Below are 17,186 nucleotides of genomic sequence, written 5' to 3'. Positions count from 1 at the left end.
TATTTTATTTTATTAATTAATTATTTTATTTTTGAGATGGAGTTTTGTTCTTGTTGCCCAGGCTGGAGTGCAATGGTGTGATCTCGGCTCACTGCAACCTCCGCCTCCTGGGTTCAAGCTATTCTACTGCCTCAGCCTCCTGAGTAGCTGGGATTATAGGCATGCGCCACCACACCCGACTAATCTTGTATTTTTAGTAGAGACAGGGTTTCTCCATGTTGGTCAGGCTGGTCTCTAACTCCTGACCTCAAGTGATCCGCCTGCTTTGGCCTCTCAAAGTGCTGGGATTATAGGTGTGAGCCACCGCGCCCAGCCTAGAACTCTTTATTTATCCCCTGAACCTGCTCCTCCCTGTCTTTCCTATCTCAGAAGTTGGTACCAATATTTATCCAGTTGCTTAGGCTAAAAACCCAAAGTTTTATCTTGCCCTCACCCACTGGACATATCCAATTCAACAGCAACCTCTAAAACATATCAGTCCCTCCATTTATCTCCTTCACTAACACCATCCTGGGGCCCGGTGAAATCCGGGCAGCACAGATGGCAGGCCATTATCATCTCTTTCCTGGACTAACACAACAGACACCACACTGGCCTCCCACTTCCACTACTGCCCGCTACAGTGTATTTTCTCTCCATCCAGCAGTCAGAATGGAGGCTTTAGTTCTTGCTCTATCTTTAGCACAGAAAACTATGCCTGCCACAGTCAGTGTCTTTTGAATGGCAGAATTCTAGGAAAGACCCTCAGATTTTCCATACCCTGACGAGGTAAATTCCCTAAGTCTTGCCAGAGATAGGGCATAATTGATTTCCCCTGGCATGCAGGCACCATGCTCCTCTCCAGTGCCTTCCAGATCCATCTCTGGTCACAGCATGTGGAACAGATGGGAGCTTCTCTGGTCAGTTGAAAGATAACAACTAGTCTGTTGCCTCCTCTTCCTCCCGAAAGAGGTAACAAATAATAAGTAGTAGTAATAATATTACTAATAGTTATGAAGGTACTTATACCATGGTCCTGGCACTATGTTAAATGCTTTGTATTAATCATCTCATTTAATCTCACAGCAACCTTATTTTACAGATGGGGCATCCAAGAAACAGAGAGGTTAAGTGAGCTACTGAGGGTCACACAGCTCCAAGATGGTGAAACTAGAAATGGACTGATGGGGCACTGAGTAAACCCCAAAGTTGTGGTCTAGACTTCTCCACCCAGCTAGACTGTCCGTTGGACACAATACAGGCAAAATGAGACTCCAAAGGACTAGAAATGAGGATTCCTGGGCTCCCTCCAGCTGACAGAAGTGCCAAGGCTCCCATCCTTTTTTTTTTCCCTTCTGAATCAGGAAACTCCCCCTCAAACTCACCAATTCTCATGCCTCTCCATCCTATACTTCCCCCAAGGTCCCAATTGGCTCATCTACATCCTCTCTAGCTCTTGTATTAGCAGATCTCTAGTGATTAAACTGGTAGTGCTTCAGGCCAGAGTGCTTCGCGTAAGGGGCGAGGGGCATGGCCTCTCTTTTCCTGGGCTACCTCTAACCCTCATCTCCAGAGTTTTTGATTTGGAATGGGTCCTCAGTCTGGCCCCAACCAACCTGAAGGCCCCATTCTTGCTTCCCTCCTCCTCCTGGGGGTCTAGCCAGGCATGAAGTCAGAGCCATTAAGGAACGCTGAGTGGGGTGGGATTAGCATGCTAATGAAAATGCAAATCAGCACCTGGGAAAGGGGTGGAAGGGATGGGGAGGTCGGGGGAGTTGGAGAACCAAAAGGGAAGTGAAGGAATTGGACTGAGGGGAGCTGATTTCTAGATAACCAGAAAGCAGAAGCCCTCAAGTTGAGGAAGAAAGGTATTCCTCCTACAGAATCCATCGTGAGGGAGAGAGGTAAGGGTGCTGGTTTGTGAGGGTCTGTTATTCCATTGTCAACCCTCAGGGTGGGCCACACCACCCTTCCACTACCCCACCTGGTGGGAATAACTGACTCTGGACAAGAGGCCCTGTCCTGGGCCCTGCCGCCAAGAGCTGCACACAGATGGGTGCTCTCTCCCAGCTGGCCCAAGCGCTAGAGTTCACCCTCGTTACGCCTACCAGCTGCTTCCTGGCTCCTGACTCACCATGCTCGATCACAGCTCAGAGTAGGGCTAGGCAGACCTAAGCCCCAAATCCTGCAGTAACTCCCAGATCCTCTCTCAAAAGCATCTATTTCCTAGAAATGGAAAAAGACATAGCTGATTCCTAGCTAGAAACCAAAGGAGCTTAGCTTTTGGCTAGCTTGTAGGTGAGACTCCGATCGGCTGAGGGTAGGTTGGCAGCTATTTAAAATTGCAAATGTCTTCCCCACCTCCCAACCTAACCCTCCTCCTCTTTAGGAAAGAATTTCAATTGCAAATATATCTCTGCCTTAGTACATCCTCCCCCAACCCCAAGTTCCCCTCCGCCTTCTTGGAGCTTCTCCCATCACCCACTATTTATTACAAACCTTTAGCCGCAGCAATTATTTTTTCACTTTTTTTCCCCTCATTGCATTTTTACTTCTCCATCTTTCCTTCCTTCCCTCTTTGAATTGCTACGTCCTTTTCTTTGCCCTTCCTACCCTGAACTGGAGACAGCGCAGAAATGGACAGGCCTAAGAGTCATCCCCCTCCTGCCACCCCCAAGACCAAGATTCTTGCTCATTCTCAGACCCATCGCCATTCTTCCCTTTAGTTCCTGGCTTTCCTTAAGGGCATCCTCTATCCCTGCGGACACATCTCAGGTGTGGATAAAGCGACAAGGCGACTGCTGAAAGGCCCTGACGTTGCTGCCTCTGAAGGAGGCAAGAGGAGGAAGAAGGAAGAGGGTGGATCTGGTGTAGGGTGGAGGTTGGGGATAGTCCAGGAAAGACCTGGGTAGAGGCAAGGGCTGGGGGCCTCTGTGAAGGAGAGGGGTTAGGGGAGACAGAGCAGGCAGTGGCGGCGGTGTGATTAGAGAGGAGATTGATGTGAAGGGGCGCCACAGACGGCAGAGAGAGTCAATAAAACGAGAGGATCACATTAGAGGCGACAGAGAGAGCTTTAAATTACAAGGCTGCTGCCACTGAGGGGGATGGGAGGAGGGAGGCCTGGAGCCATGGGAGGGTGGAGAGTTCTGAGGGTGTAGTCATCCCCTGAGATGAATCTTGCAGCTCCAAAATGTCCCTTAGTCTCCAGAGTTCCCTGCTGCCCCCTCATTCTACCCTCCTCCCCTAATGCACTATTTCCTCACAAGGCTGAAGAGGAGAGGAAGGTGAAGATGAAGAGAAAGGTGTGGAGAAATAGAAGACATTTTTTCCTTTTGGTATTGCCGTCTTCCTCCGTTGAGACCCAGGTCTCTATTTACTTCTCAGGATGAGAAAGGAAGGTTGGAAGTGCTACTTTCAAGGCTCAGTCTGGGAGTTAATGCCCAGACTTAACTGGGCATTAAGAATGCCCAGGGAGTTAACTCAGCAGTTAAGAATAATTGCTGAGCTGCAAATATTCTTCCATGGGAGGTGGGAAGATACACATTAGGACCCAGAAAGCTACTGAGAGAGAAATGTGATGAGACAGAGATAAGAGGCTCAGATGTAAAGTTGCAGAAACACAGGTGGAAAGCTGAAAAGGCAGGCCCTGACCGAGCAAAATCAGGGAAACAGTGAGACTTAAGGATTGGAGAATTACAAGAGGCAAAGGGCATGGGCAAAGGAAGGACCAAAAAACTGAAGTCTGAGAAAGGAGAGAATCTGCCCCTCACTGAAGAGGAGCCAGGTCGTGGATTCAGGCTGGCCAGCAGAACTGGAGGCAAAGCTGACCAGGGGTGCTTCCTCCCATCCTCCAGCAAGACCAGGCCTCCTTGCTGACCAAGAGAGGAAAAGAAACACTACTGCTCCCTAGTGGTTACAGAGGGAATATCGCCAAGGAGTTGGCAGGACTAATGGGACCTGACTGGCTTTTTCCTTCTTAACTACCCTCCAAAACACAAAACTCTCCTCCCTTTTCTCCAAACCCAACTCCATGGCAGAGGCTTTCGAAGTGAAGTCTATCAGGGCACCACCAAGTTTGCATACAATGATTTTCACATCACGGCCTTCCAAACAGTTGTTTTTCATTTTTTGAGATAGGGTTTCGTTTGGTCTCCCAGGCTGGAGTGCAGTGTCACCATCTTGTCTCACTGCAGACTCTGCCTCCTGGGCTTAGGTGATCCTCCCACTTCAGCCTCCCTCCCAGTAGCTGAGACTACAGGCATGTGCCACCACACCTAGCTAATTTTTGTATTTTTTGTGGTGACAAGGTTTTGCCATGTTGCCCAGGCTGGTCTCAGATTCCTGGGCTAAAGCAATCTGCCTGCGTTGGCCTCCCAAACTGCTGGGATTACGGGCATGAGCCACTGAGCCTGGCCTTCCTAACAGTTTTGCTTTCCACTTTTCTAATTGTTTAATCTACCCACTTTCCCTTACTCAGAGTCAATTTTAGGACCTTTTTTTTTTTAATTCTTCTCTCTTAAATTATTGCCTAAGGCATTGCATTCTTCCGTACTCACTGTCCTCGCCTTCCTCCCCTTTTTGTCTCAACCTGTTGATTACAAGAGGAGGAGACCATGGAGAGAAGGGGAAGAGAAACAGGAAGGATGAGATGTGTGTACCCCTAGTAAGGGGGATTATTTGGTATAAACAGCAAATAAACTATAACTAGATGAGATCTATTTTTTAGGGCAATGGAAGCACATGGGCTTTGGATCCATGCACAGAGAGGCAGGTTCAATCCTTGCTCCACCACTCACTAGCTGTGCAACTTTGGGAAGTTACTTATGGAGCCTTAGTCTCCTTATCTGGGAAAATGGGAATAATGATATTTTCCTTACTCAGTTATGAAGATCAGATAGGTAATGTGTAAAGTGCATTTGTTGGGTGTTTAATAAGGGTAGTTCTTTTCCTTCTCTCTTGGCTGTCTCCCATCACAGAGTGGAGTACGGTGTTTGCACAGAGGCTAATAGCTTTCCTTTTGTTCACCCCTTTCTTTTTCTTTTTTCTCTTTTTTTTGAGACAGAGTCTCGCTCTGTCACCCAGGCTGGAATGCAGTGGTGTGATCTCAGCTCACTGCAACCTCTGCCTCCCAGGTTCAATGATTCTCCCTGTGTCTGCCTCCCAAGTAGCTGGGATTACAGGTGCATGCCACCAGGCCCGGCTAATTTTTGTATTTTAGTAGAGACGGGGTTTCACCATGTTGGCCAAGCTGGTCTCGAACTCCTGACCTCAGGTGATCCACCTGCCTTGGTCTCCCAAAGTGCTGGTATTACAGGTGTGAGCCACTGCGCCCGGCCTCTGTTCACCCCTTTCTTGACCAAGACTCATCCTCTAATCTCTGTCCTTTTCAATTGAGGGCAGAATCTTAGGTGGACAGGATTTTTGTTGTTGTTCGTTTTTTTAAGATGGAGTTTCGCTCTTGTTGCCCAGGCTGGAGTGCAATGGTGTGATCTTGGCTCACTGCAAACTCCACCCCCTGGGTTCAAGCGATTCTCCTGCCTCAGCCTCCCAAGTAGCTGAGACTATAGGCATGTGCCACCACACCCAGCTAATTTTGTATTTTTAGTAGAGACAGGGTTTCTCCATGTTGGTCAGGCTGGTCTCAAACTCCCAGCCTCAGGTGATCTGACTGCCTCAGCCTCCCAAACTGCTGGGATTACAGGCATGAGCCACCGCACCCAGCCAGGATTTAAATCTAGTCTACTCAGCCATAGAGTTCACTTCTTACTTAGCCCTCTTGATTGCTGGGTCTAGAGATACCCATTATTCCAGAGCAAAGAGTAGAAATTTTGCCCGGGCTCACACTTGGACAGAAGCAGCTAATAACTAGATCAAAACTATTCTGGCCTTTCCCTGCATGTCTTCTTTTTTTCTTTATTCCAAAGATCCTTTCCAAGTCATCCCTGCATTTAAAACTATCATTCTATCGCTATATCTTACCTTCTCTATTTAAAAAGAAAACAAACAGTACTTTGATTCTTCCCTTTGAATTCTACCTATCTCTCCTAGACCCTTCTGTTTCTATAGATATTTAAGGAGTGCTTACTTTGTGCAAATAAGTTTTGTCCAAAAGAGAGAGAAAGAATGAGTATGGCAGGGAATGAGACAAGCAGGAAAAGGAGTGTTGTAGAGGGCAAAGAAAGATTGCCAAGGCAGAGAAGAGGAGGGAGGAAGAAGGGAAGGAGAGAGGGAGAGGCAAGGAAGTGAAGAGGAAGATGAAGCTAGGTCTTGATCTGCATATATTGAATCTTTTCCAGGCCTCCCAGCTCTGGCACCAGATTGGGATGATGGCCTGTCCCCAGTGAGAAGGAGGGGCAAGGAGGCTGTGTCTTATACTTTGCAAGATGCTTAAGGTGGGCATGAGTAAATTGGGTGAGGTGTGAGGAGAAAAGGGTAGGCTCAGGAAGAAGTTGTGGGTGGTAGGGAGCAGACAGGAGGAGAAGGAAAGCGGTAGACTGAAACCACACACGTTCACATTTGCATGGATTTGCTGAGGTGTGCTGCAGAGTGTCTGCTACTGGTGGGGGTGGGTGTCCAGGAGAGGAGGCATCTCCCTTGATGACTTGGAAAGTGTTGGATGTGTTAGGACAGCAGTGTGGAGATGCTCTGCTGCACAGATCTATGTGATTTTATAGTACACTGGAGAGACTCACATCCTGCTGGATGTGGTTGTCACCTTCTACATATCCCAGGCTTAGACAACCACAAACCAGCTTGGAACCCTTCTTCTGTGTGAGCACTGAGTAGTGCTATTTGAATGATATCTGTACCATTTGTGACAACATCTCTTAAAGTTGAAGGTCTACACATGTGTATCCATATTAGCATATGAACTTCATCAGACAAGCAGTCTCCCTCCAATAGAGGGAGACCCTGTCTCAAAAAACAAAAAAACAACAACAGCCTTTAAAGTCAGAGAGACCTGGAATCAAATTCTAGTTCTGTTCCTTAATATGTAAATGACCTCAGGTAAGTTGCTTAAAGTCTCTATTCAGTCTCTTCATATAGAGAATGGGGCAGGGCGGGCACACACCTATAATTCCAGCACTTTGGGAGGCTGAGGTGGGTGGATCACTTGAGGTCAGGAGTTTGAGACCAGCCTGGCCAACATGGTAAAACCCTGTCTCTACTAAAAATACAAAAAAAAGAGCCGGGCGTGGTGGCACCCACCTGTAATCCCAGCTACTCAGGAGGCTGAGGCAGGAGGCTGAGGCAAACCTGTAGTCCTAGCTACTCGCTTGAACCCAGGAGGCAGAGGTTGCAGTGAGCTGAGATCGCACCACTGCACTCCAGCCTGGATGACAGAGTGAGACCCTGTCTAAAAATAAACAAAACAAAACAAAGCAAAAACAGAAAGAAAAAAAAAAGGGGAATGGGGAACAGTACCTCATGGAGTTAAACATCCATTGAGAGGATCATCATTGAGACTGGTACTTTGGGTGTAATCAATAAATGGAAATGATAATTATTCATCCATATGCCTTATTTCCTGTGTTGGGGTATGTATATGTTTGTTGTTTTTTGATTGTATGTGGGGCAGCTAGTAACCTGACTGTAGCCCTGTCCCAGTACTTCTTTGGGGTTGGTGAAAGTACTTGTTCTCCCTGGCTGGATTTTCCCAGGCTCTCCATGTACATGTGTGTGGGCCCTGTGCTTCCCGTTCAGTAGCAGGGTGTCCTGTTCAGTGTGTTGCTGTGAGCCCGTCTGTGCTTGGCCCGGCTGGCGCGGGCGTGTTTAGGGTGGAGGTAATTACTGGGATGGCCCAGCCCTAATGAGTGTGATCTCGTTACACTCTCACTGCCTCTAATGGAGCTAACCTCATTTCACAGCCATTAGAGATGGAGATGAGGCCCCGCCCACTGGCCCTGCCAGCTGCAGTTTTTGCAGTCCTGGCCACGTTCTTTCCCTCCGGCTCGCCATTTCTCCATTCCACTTTTCCTTCTCCCACCTTTTTTTTCTGCTCCTCCTACCACGTTTCCCTTTCCTGTCCCCCATTGTTCTTTTCCCTGGCCGTTTTTCCGCACCCCTCTCCTCTTTCGTTCTCTTTTCACGTCTCCCTTCCCCACTCCTCTCTTCGATTCCTGGGCTCCTCTTCTCTTCACTCATCACCCCCCGCTTTTCTCTCCCCTAGTCGATTTGTCCTCCACATTGCCATTTCTCCATTCTCTTTTCCTTCCCTCTCCCCCGCCCTTCATGGCTCCAGTCCCTCCCCTCCCCCACATTGCCCTGTCTGGCCTAAGGACGAATCTCAAGGGGAAACCAGCAAAGACAAACAAGGAGCAGTGACTTCATTATCATCGTTAATTTGCCACTTCAGTTCCTCCCATAAGGGTCAAAGCCAGCACGGCTTGAACTCAGGACTGACACAGGCAGGCTGAGACCACGGCCTGGCTTTTCAGCCCTACTTCTTACACAACCACTCGTCCGCCCTGCTCAGCTGTCTTCATTTCCCTGCAGAGGGGTCAGGCTTCCTGTTTTCTCTCCAATTTCTTAGTCCTCACAGCCTACCGCACTCCTCCCTTTCTCATTTAAATTGTGGCCATCTCTCTGTGCTGTCTCCCATCTCCAAGTCATGGGTTTTTCACCTTTGACTCCTATCTCTGTCATACTCTCTCCCAACTTCTCCCTGCCTAATCTTTCCTGAACCTTTTTCCTATCCTTTCCTGGCCTTCTCTCTTCCTAATTTCAAGCACACTTCTTTCCTTAAAGCAGCAGGATTTATCTGTAGGTTTGTGGAAACCACTTAGCCTGAAGAAGCTGGAGATGAGAAGAAGAAGGGCATCTGTGGCCCAAGCAGACCAGTGATAGAGAACACAGAGATGGCTGGGGGGAAATGCAGACAACTGTGATGGAGGCAAGAGGCCCACAAGTAAAGAGGAGCAGAAAAATCTAGACCCATGCCCATGGCCCATGAATAAAGAAGACAGAGGCTTGAGACTAGGGGAAGGAAAGGGCATCACAAAACAAAGAATGAAAAATCTGAGCCGGGCGCGGTGGCTCAAGCCTGTAATCCCAGCACTTTGGGAGGCCGAGACGGGCAGATCACGAGGTCAGGAGATCGAGACCATCCTGGCTAACACGGTGAAACCCCGTCTCTACTAAAAAAAAAAAATACAAAAAAAACCAGCCGGGCAAGGTGGTGGGCGCCTGTAGTCCCAGCTACTCCGGAGGCTGAGGCAGGAGAATGGCGTAAACCCGGGAGGCGAAGCTTGCAGTGAGCTGAGATCCGGCAACTGCACTCCAGCCCAGGCGACAGAGCAAGACTCTGTCTCGAAAAAAAGAAAAAAAAAAGAAAAATCTGAGGATGGAAATGGCGTTTACCCCATCAGGTCCTTGGGGAAACACAATCTAACACTTCTGGCCCACCCTCTGTCCTCCTTCACTGAGAAGCCAAATGACTGGTAATTGACTCTTGACCTCTAGCCCAAGCCCAGCCCCAAAGGGAGAGGTCCAGGGTAGTTAGATATGACTGGAGGAGGCACTAGGGAAATGTGCATACATGAAGTTAAATTCCTGCCCACACCCATTCTGCCCCACTGACTTTGCACATCAACATGCTCCATAGGATCAGACTCTCCATGCATAAACCTCTCTGCAGAGAGGTCTTGCACACCCTGGAACGTTCATGTCTTTCTGATTGCACAGGCCTCTGTGCATGCGACATCCCAGTTGATGGCCCTGCTGGGAATTCCAAGGCCTGAACTTTAGCTTTGATGTAATCCTGTGTTCCTGCCAAACACAGAAAGAGGGCTCCTGTTCTCTCGTTAGACTTTGGGGGTAAAAAATGCTGAGGGGTGCTGAGCTGTCTCAGTAGAAATTATTCAAAGATACCTTCCTCCAGGTGTATGCAGCCCTCATGCCAGTGGTACAGCTTGGTGACAGGACTGTGGGTGGACCTCAGCCCTGTCACCCCTTAACAACTGCACATGGGGGCCCTGGTCTCTGGACTCATTCCTACATGAAGAAGCCACTGAGAGCTCATGGGATTACCCTATGGGGCTGGAAGTTACTTCTAAATCTTTCACCCCTGCCTTGCCAGCCTGGGGAGGAGGGATGGGCAGGCAGTTCCCTGGGACTTTCCCCAGAGAGGCAAGGGGCTCTGGGAAAGTGGGTGGTGGGATGACTGAGCTTAGTGTGAGAAGCTCAAGAAGAAAGATGGAAAAATCAATGAAATGAGTTTCTAACGGTGAGGTAAAGGACCGCTGTGTCGACAGCCTGTCGCCTGCTGCAAAATATGAGCTGCCCAACTCCGTAGCAGCTGCTGACAGTGCAACAGCCACCACTGTCCTTCCTTCAGGCCCCCCGCCCAGCAGCCCCTTCTCCAGCTGCCCTGGCCTTTTCGTATTATAGCCAGACTGTCCTCCTGCACTCCCAGCTCTCTCCCCTGTCTTCTTTTGTAGATTTCTCAACCCATTCAGGGGCTTTTTGGCCCTTCACCTCGTGATTCCTGATTGGGTGCATCTTTGTTTTCTATAGCTTCTGTGTATTTAGACCTCTGCTTTCTGCAGATTTCGCTCTGACAGTTGTGGTGAGCTCTACATCTCTTGCCTCCCCCTCTTCTAGATACCTCTGGAGTCTTTCAACAATGGAGAGTCAGATATCAAGGCCATCCGTCACAGGGTTCTTTACATCAAGATCTGGGCAGCAGTAACTTCTCCCTCCTTTGGCCTTTTGGCCCACATGGCCAGTGCTGCCTTCCTTGTAATAATAATCTGGGTTGGGATAGGTGTTTAGAATGGGTCTGGTATTGATTTATGAACTCCTTATTTGCGGTCATTGTATATATATGGTTATGACCAATTCAGTTGTAGTTTCATGATTGGGAATCGGGTGGGGATGCTACTTTTAATTCACATTTGCCAACTCTCTCTTTGGAAACAACTCTCAACCTTTTCTGGAAACCGCCTCCTTTCTCTTCCCTCCTCTACATCTTCCTCTTGGGCTCCTAGGGCTGTTCATTCAGGTTTTCCTCCAATTATCACTACAAAGACTCGGCATATCAGCCCTGAGAGTTCCCCTGGCTGCCTCCAAGTGTGACCCTAACCCAGTCTTTCCTGTCTGCCTCAGATCTCACTGTCACTGGTTAACTACCCTCCAGCCATTCCCTCTGGTTTTTTATTTCCCAGTTTGCCCGTTAATGTAGACTTAGATGGGGGGAGTGGGTGAAAATTAGGTGGGCAGCTCTTTCCCCCAGCCTCTCCCTACTAATTCAACGTTTGATCAACAGATATTTATTAAGCCTTTTCTGTGTGACAGACACTGTGCTAGGTGCTGGAAAACAATTGGAAACTAGACAGATGTAGCCACTCTTCAGATGGCCATGTGACTAACCCTGAGTCTCTCACCAGACCTAGGTCTCTCAGACTAGGGGACTCTGTCCCATTTTACCCTTACTGTATAGCCAAATTCCACTGTGCCCTCTGGCATTTCACAACTCTTCCCTTTTCTCAATCCCTGAATAAGTTTACACTCTCACACAGCCCTGATCCCTTCCTCTGCATTCCAGCTTTAGTCTCCATTCCTAAACCCAAAGCCATTACACTTTCAACAGCTCTCCCAGCTCACAAAGCCCTTCTCCTTTCACATTCCGTAACTGCCATTTCTAGTCCTCCTCTTCTGTCTCTGCCTGACTTTTAATCCAACCATCCCGACCTCGATGCCCTGTCTTAGGTTCCTTCCTCTTGCTACTGTCAGGCTCTAGCAAACCTCGGGCGCTCACAAACAAGAGTTATTTGTGACAACTGTTGTTCTGAGCTGAGAAGAGCTCCAGGGAGACAAGGTCAAGCTACCAGAGTCAGAAATCCTACCAATTCGACCCAGGCCCTGGCCCCATAGGTGATACAGCACCCTGGCAAAGCAGCAAGTTATTCCTGTATGGGTCTCAAGGTAACACCAGCTGTCTCTGACATCATGGAGGGAGGAACCATGTCAGGTTGCCAAGGCAATACCAGCAATTTATGACATCAGAGGCTTGAGGTCTTTGGTTCTCAGGGGCTGGGAAGATTCAAGTTCCTCTCAGCTGAAGTTTATGGGAATTCTACTTTTTCATTTCTTTGCTTGTGTTCTAGCTTGGGAATGAAGTACAAAGGCCTTTGGTGGGGGTAGTGAGTGATTAGGCCAATGAAATGAATGCTCGTAAGGTTCTCTCTCTCTCTTCCCCATATATTTCTGCTTTCTCTCCCTCTCTTGGGCTTTTCTCTCTTCTGGGGCTTCGCCCAATGGTATTCCTGCTATTTCTGCTATGCTTTTTTTCGACCTCCCTTACCCCCCCGCAGTGCTCTCGCTTTCTTTGCATCAGTCACGCTGTGTCCTCCTCACACCAGAGGCATTTGTTTCCTTTGATACCTCATCCTCTCTTTTCCCCCTACCAAGCTCTGTGCAGCTCTGATCTGCCTCAGCACTCCTTCGTTTGTCATCCATTTACCTTCTTTGTACCATACTCTTTTCCCATCTCATCTTGTTCGGCAATTCCTTCCTTCCCCCTCTTCGCTATTGTATTAATTTAATAGTGCTTTTTCTGTTGACCTCCACTTTAGGAATATTCTATCATTTCTCTTCCTTTTACCTTCTGTATTGCTATCAACACGTTTTGTTTCATTCTTCCAATTAATTAATCACCCCTTCATTCCTCCTCTGCCCCCCAGCCCGCATAGATTTTCCTCTCTTCCTTTGCATATCCCTCACGTCATACATTTCTCTACCCCGTGTGTTTATTGCACTGACCACCCCTTCCTTTCTTTAATTCTGTTCACCTCTGAAATCGTCCATCTTCTGCCCATGTCTACCTGCTCCTTTTACCTTTTCGAGCTCCTGAGGTTTGGAAAAACAATGATGGGCTAAAAACCAAGGTAAACTCTCCAGATCCTTTATCCACCCTTACTGTTCTTCAGGCTGAATGAAACTGGCTCCTTACATACGATAGCTTTTATCACACTAATAAACACTGCCTCATAAAAAAAAAAATGGTGCTGGATCTAAATATGATAGTAGCAGGGGCCTAGGAAGATGATGAACTAAAAAGTGAAGAAAAAGCAACTGATATCTAGAATGAACTGAAGGATGGGGGGCAACCAGGCAGGGTGGAGCTTAGAGTCCTAGGGAATGTCCTCTTACAAAATCAAAGTTGACAGTTAACTGACATAACGGCACTGATTGATGAAGGCGTTATATGCCCCTGGAAGCCCATTAAATTATTTCTTGGCCTGTTTATGTGCCTTCACAAACCATACCCCACACCTCTCCCAGCCCCTTGCTTGCTGGTACATTCTGCTGCTGGGGTTAAAATGCTGGATAAGAGGAAAAGGGATAAAAGAAACTTAGGATGATCAAGAAGCCAAGGTAGGAAGAGGGCAGATTATGGGAACAAAGGTGGAAACTCATAAGAGAGCTGGTGGGAAACAGATGGAAAAAAGCGGTGAAGCAAAATGGGGAAATAAAAAATATACAATGATAAAGTGGGGGAAGGGAGGAAAATTAAGTCAGCAGGGAAGAGGTTTTGTGGTGAGAAGCTCCTGGGAAGGCAGATGACACGCATGAGACCAGAAGGTGAGGTTCTGATGAGGGAGACAGGCACATGGCAAAGGGGACAGTCAACAATGCTAGGAAGTTCCAAAGCTTCCCTGGTGAAGGTGGAAGAGGAGGCTGTCCTGGCCATGCTGAAGGCACTAGAGGCTTTGGTGGAGACACATTTGCTCCATCATCCCCCTCCTCCAGGCCCTGACTGTGACCACCACAATCATGACTGATAAGCAAATTCCAAAGTAGCCTGAAAAGGCCAGAGATATCCAGACAGACTCTGAAGGAGAGGGCATGGAGTTCTAGACCGACAGAACAGGCAGCCAAGGCGTGACACATAGTGACAGAGACACACAAGGAGAGGATCACTCAGATGGGAAGGGTCACAAGTGGAGGCAGTGACATACAGACCCAGAGATGGATGGGATGGAAGAGACGAGATGAACGGCAAAACCAAAAGTCAGGGACACATGGACAGAGATCAGCGGGGCTACAGGCGCAGCGAGAAGCGTGGTCTTGTGCTTGAAAATGATAGGGCTGCTCAGAGGGGCAGACGAGCGGATGGGGGTGGTGGGATGGGTGTGCAGGACAGACACGCTTCACCTTGAATGGGCATGTGGCCTCCCCTCACCTACTCAACCCTTTCAAAAAAAGGAATGGAAAGCCCAACTTCAGCCAAAAACGAACGAAGATTGAGGGTATCCACGTCCCCTCCCACTCCACGCCCCAGCGCGCTAGCCCATCCATCAGCCCGCCGGCCGCTGTTCTCCCGTCCGACAGCCGGCGGGGGGCCGCCGAGACCCAGGCCCCTCCAGGCTGACAGCTCTGAGCCCTCACACTCACCGGGCCTCCCCTTCCCTCCGGGACCCCCGCTCCCTGCACAGCTCAGCGTGGTCCGTCTAGGCTTTCCATACCCTCCGTCTGTCCGGCGGGCCTCTGCCTTTCCCGTTCCCGTTTCTCCCTCCACCCCCGCATCTCTCTCTACCCCCATCCCCGCGCACGCCCTCTTCCTCCCACACCCCTGTCTGCTTTCTCCCTGGGCTCTCGGTCTGTCTGTCCGTCCGTCCTTGTCCCCTCCCCCAGCCCCTTCCCGTCCCTCTCCGTCCCCTCCAGCGGCAGTCTCCGAGCGCCTCCTCTCCCGTCTCGAGCTTCCAAAGAGCAAGGAAGGGAAGAAGAGAGAGAGGGAGAGGAGAAAAAAACCAACCCAGCAGCATCGGAAATCGATGCACTTACACCTCAGCTGGAAGCAGGGACGGGAGTCGAACCGCGGCCGCCGAGCAGCGCGAGGCGGGGAGGGGAGGGGGCGGCTCTTGGAAGGGACTTCTCCGATGTGTTGATTCCTCTTTTTTCCCCTCCTCCTCCCTCCCTCCAGCGCTCGCTCCGGGGCGTCGGGGACGGAGATGGAAAAAATAAATAAATAAATTCACGGCGGTGAGGGAAGTGAAGGAAAATAATCAATGCTATTTGGCTGCGGCTGAAGTGTTTCCCCGGCTTCGTGAGGGGGTTTCCATTGATTCACCCTGGGCACTCGCTCGCTCCCTGCCTCCTCCTCCTCCTCCTCCTCCTTCTCCTCCTCCTCCTCGCCCTCCTCCTCCTCCTCCTTGCCCTCACTCCTCCGCCTCATTCACTGGCTGGAGTCGAGGCGTCCCACACAATGGAATAATCAATACCCAGGCGCCCGGGGCGGCCCCACTGAGCAGGTGCAGCGACCCGCCCGCCGCGGCGCATGCCGGGAGTTGTAGTCTGTTCGCGCCCGCCCGCCTCGCGGGACCCAGGGCCCGGGGGCAGGCCGGCCAGCCCACCAGGTCGCCTCCTCCACTCTGGCTCCAGGTTCAAGCCGGTGCCTGCAAAGAGGGTAGGCCCCTTTAAACTCTTTTCTGTCTCCTCTTCTCTTCATCCTGTGGTCTGCAGAAACCATACATGTGTTTTGTTGTTTTGTTTTAAATCAGCTACAGAACAAACCCTTGAGCCGTCCAACGCCTCCTTTTCTTCATTCCCTTCTTCCTGCCTTATTATTCCCCTCCTCCCTTACTGGGTACTAGAACCTTTTCTACCGCAGCAATTACTCTTTAGTCTCTGAGAGCTTCTGTCTCCTCCACGCGGTTACATAGTCCCCTGAGCTGGGTAGTGGGAGGTTCGGGCTCCTCCTCCTCATCTTCAGTTTATCAGCTCATTAAGTGTTCCTGCAATTTTTTTTTTTTTTTTTTTTTTGGAGATGGAGTATCGCTCAGTCGCCCAGGTTGGAGTGCAGTGGCGCGATCTCGGCTCACTGCAACCTTCACCACCGGGTTCAAGCGATTCTCCTGCCTCAGCCTCCTAAGTAGCTGGGATTACAGGCACGCACCACCACACCCAGCTAATTTTTGTATTTTTAGTAGAGACAGGGTTTCACCATGTTGGTCAGGCTAGTCTCCAACTCCTGACCTTGTGATCCTCCTGCCTCGGCCTCCCAAAGTGCTGGGATTACAGGTGTGAGCCACCGCTGTGTCCGGCCCGTTTTTTGTTGTTGTTTTTTGAGACAGCCTGTGGCCCAGGCTGCAGTGCAGTGGCATGATCCCAGCTCACTGCAACCTTCGCCTCCCAGGTTCAAGTGATTCTCCTGCCGCAGCCTCCCAAGTAGCTGGGATTATATAGGTGCCCATCACTATGCCCTGCTAATTTTGTATTTTTAGTAGAGATGGGGGTTTCACCATCTTCACCAGGCTGGTCTCGAACTCCTGACCTCAGGTGATCCACCAGCCTCAGCGTCCCAAAGTGCTGGGATTATAGGCGTGAGCCACCTCGCCCGGCCGCTCCCGTATTCTAATAACAATAATTTCTAAGATTTCTTGAATGCACAGGGACAGTTTCAAGCATTTTTACATATATTGTCTAATCCTCTCAATCCCATGAGGTAGATACTATTATAGTCCCATTTTACAGTTGAGGAAACTAAGGCACAAATAAGTGAATTAACAGGCCCAAGGTCCAATGCCCAATAAGTAAGTGACAGCACCAGGATTCAAAAACCTCCATGGTCTGGGTCCAGAGCCCACACTAACTGCTATAGCCTACTTCTCTTAAACAAAACAAAACCCTGAAGTTCACATGACAAAAATGAGAAAGAAATGAACATTTTGAGTTTATACTATGTAACAGTTTATGACTGAATCCTCATAGGTAACTGTGAGGCAGACCACATTTTCTCAACGAAAAAGCAGAGGCTGGCTGGGTGTGGTGGCTCATGCCTGTAATCCCAGCACTTTGGGAGGCCAAGGCGGGTGGGTCACCTGAGGTCAGGAGTTCGAGACCAGCCTGACCAACATGGAGAAACCCTGTGTCTACTAAAAATACAAAATTATCTGGGTGTGGTGGCATGCACCTGTAATCCCAGCTATTTGGGAGGCTGACGTAGAATAATTCCTTGAACCTGGGAGGCAGAGGTTGTGGTGAACCAAGATCACACCATTGCACTCCAGCCTGGGCAACAAGAGTGAAACTCTGTCTCAAAAACAAAAACAAACAAATAAAAAACACAAATTAGGCGGGTGTGGTGGCACGTGCCTGTAGTCCCAACTACTCAGGAGGCTGAGGCAGGAGAATCACTTGAACCTGAGAGGCAGAGGTTGCAGTGAGCTGAGATGCCAGAGTGAGACTCAGTCTCAAAAAAAAAA

The 17,186-nt window shown here is 49.4% G+C and overlaps 1 protein-coding gene across 2 annotated transcripts in view; it reads right to left on the bottom strand.

Moving 5' to 3' along the window:
* The window catches only part of ZFHX2 (zinc finger homeobox 2), a 34,406-nt gene that overhangs the window by 15,046 nt on the left and 2,174 nt on the right, over positions 1-17,186 (bottom strand). Inside the window, exon 1 of one of the 2 annotated variants that reach the window (XM_011930820.1) lies at positions 14,767-15,072. The exons of the other annotated variant lie outside the window; for it this stretch is intronic. The gene's annotated coding sequence lies outside the window, so the exon portion shown is untranslated. Of the gene's footprint in view, positions 1-14,766; positions 15,073-17,186 lie in introns of those variants that run through there. 2 annotated transcript variants of the gene reach the window in all.

This window comes from Colobus angolensis, unplaced genomic scaffold (assembly GCF_000951035.1).
Source record: "Colobus angolensis palliatus isolate OR3802 unplaced genomic scaffold, Cang.pa_1.0 Scaffold88, whole genome shotgun sequence".
Classification (NCBI taxonomy): domain Eukaryota; kingdom Metazoa; phylum Chordata; class Mammalia; order Primates; family Cercopithecidae; genus Colobus; species Colobus angolensis.
This window is presented reverse-complemented; position numbering and strand designations above follow the sequence as displayed.